Here is a 2,499-nt window from a genome sequence, read left to right on the forward strand (position 1 = left end):
GTCTATATACTAGGGAAATTTAGGCAAAGAGAGGCTAAGTGCTGAGGTTACTCAGAATCAAGTCAGAGGAGAAGAGAATCCAAGGATCTTGGCTCTCAATCTGCTTTAAGCAAACTACCTCACATAGATTATCTTGATAGTACTCACTAATCCAAAATCTTTCTAGAGTTTGCAGTGATTAAATCCAATATGTGATGTAACTAAAAGGGTACCTACTTTAGCCTTGCATACAGCACATCCACAGTGTCACCCTTGATTAGGCATTTTTGATAGTGCTCTACAGTGGACATGCCATGTTTTGATGATATGATCATGAATGTATGAGTCTGCTCTCTGCATGCCACCCTACACCTTGGTTGCATAGAGTTTCATATAGCGTTACATGGCTGTTTTGAAGCCTAAATGGGGAACCCTGGTTACCTCATCTCTCTCTAATGAGAAGAATCTCAAGCTTGGTCAAAATACCCAGAGGAATGCTGCAATGGCTGTTAAGGAAAGTCATGAAGATGAGGTACATCTTATTCTCTACAGAGACATGCTTCACTGATCAATAACAGAAATGCCATTGTGTATCAGAACCAATAAGAAAAACCTTACTTAGTTTCAAAATCAATGTATACATACAAATATATATATATATACACACACACACACATAAATGACTTCTTTTGTGATATCAATTGTAGACCTAATGTCTTGTTATTTATAGAATTGTATAGGAGAAAATTAATTGTAATTTCAAAATTTAAAATTTGGGTAAATTACTATACTTTAAACTACTACACAATGATAATAAAGTGAAGTATTAGCTTGCTCAAACTGAAAATTTAATATATTTACTCTGCTGAATATAATACATAATTAATACCAAGCATTTATAATATTTTTATTCTGTAGATCTCAGGGTGATATTGTACTCAGACCTGGTGTCAGATAATCAGAAGTTTGGTGTCTGATCCCAAATTTGAAAATATCCATAGGTCAAATGCTAGCCTTAAATACTTTTAGCACAGACAGGGGTTCACATTTAACAATGTAAAAAGTTGCTTTAATGGGGGCCTGTTTTCTTTTTGTCATCCTAGAAGTGGACACACAATCCCTGCACAGCCACCCAAATAGATTACACATGCTAGGAGCACAAATAATTCCAGAGGGGTATGTATGTGTAAGAGGTCAGGAAGACCCCACCCTGGAATGCCTGCCCTGCTGCTGGGGCCAAGGAGGAACTCTGGAGTGTCAACTGTGTGGGGTTTGGCTGGGTTGCACCCTGGCTGGCTATCTCACTTTGGGCCATTCATTCAAATGCCATTGAAATCAGTGGAAACACTCCTATTGACTTTAACATGACTTGGATAAGCATCTGAAAGTTAGCTTGAATTTGGCCCCTTAATGTTAGCCAACAAATCAGTTTATCATTAAAGACTGTGGACTTTTACAAAGAGAAGATATAACGAAGTAGCTGGTTTTTGGAGTGGTTGAAGCACAGAACAGTTACATTCCCGGAGCCAGTTAGATGGTAGCTATTCAATAAAAGGGAAATTCACCCTTGTGCAGATGGCCAGCACAAGGCCCAGGCACCATTTGGTGTCTAAGTGAGACTTGAGTGGTTCATGTGTCTTGTGCTGGCCCCCTACATAGGGGTGAATTTCACCCTAAGAGCTCTGTGCATTTCAATTCTTCAGCTTCATCAACATACGTCAGATTATTCCTGTTATACCAAATGACTGAAATAGACGTGAATTAAATCATTTGTAATAGAATTTTGAGTGGGTAAATATTTCATATTTTTGAAATATAATGTCTTGGCATCACTGTGAGGTTACATCAGATTGCTGCCCTGGCCAAAATAGCTAGAGCCCATTATCACATAATCTCATTTTATTCCAGTATCACTAGCTATTAATCATATCACTGCTCATAATGCTATTGCTTGTAGTTAAATCTACAGTCTTTATAGTCTATGCAGTATTTATCAATACGTAATGCCATTTACTGTAATGCATATGCTGCCTTTTCTAGTAGCATTCTTGTTCTATGATTAAATGTTTTCCTGCTGTCTGTCTTCTGATTAGGATCTACGAGACAAATTCTGCTCTTAGCTACACCAGAGTAAATCAGAAGTCAGGTTACATGTAATGTGATTTTTATTTAAGTATCCTTATGCTCAAAAGACTAAATCTTTCCATTGCACTGACAAATATACCTTAGTACAGTGGTTCTCAACCAGGAGTATGCATACCCCTGGGGGTACACAGATATCTTCCAGGGGGTACATCAACTCATCTAGATAGTTGTCTAGTTTTACAACAGGCTACATAAAAAGCACTAGCAAAGTCAGTATAAACTAAAATTTCATAGAATGACTTGTTTATACTGCTCTATATATTATACACTGAAATGTAAGTACAATATTTATATTCCAATTGATTTATTTTATAATTATATAGCAAAAATGAGAAAGTAAGCATTTTTTCAGTAATAGTGTGCTGTGACACTTTT

This window comes from Terrapene carolina, unplaced genomic scaffold, assembly GCF_002925995.2.
Source record: "Terrapene carolina triunguis isolate 2854851 unplaced genomic scaffold, T_m_triunguis-2.0 Scaffold96, whole genome shotgun sequence".
In the NCBI taxonomy this organism is placed as follows: Eukaryota; Metazoa; Chordata; order Testudines; family Emydidae; genus Terrapene; species Terrapene triunguis.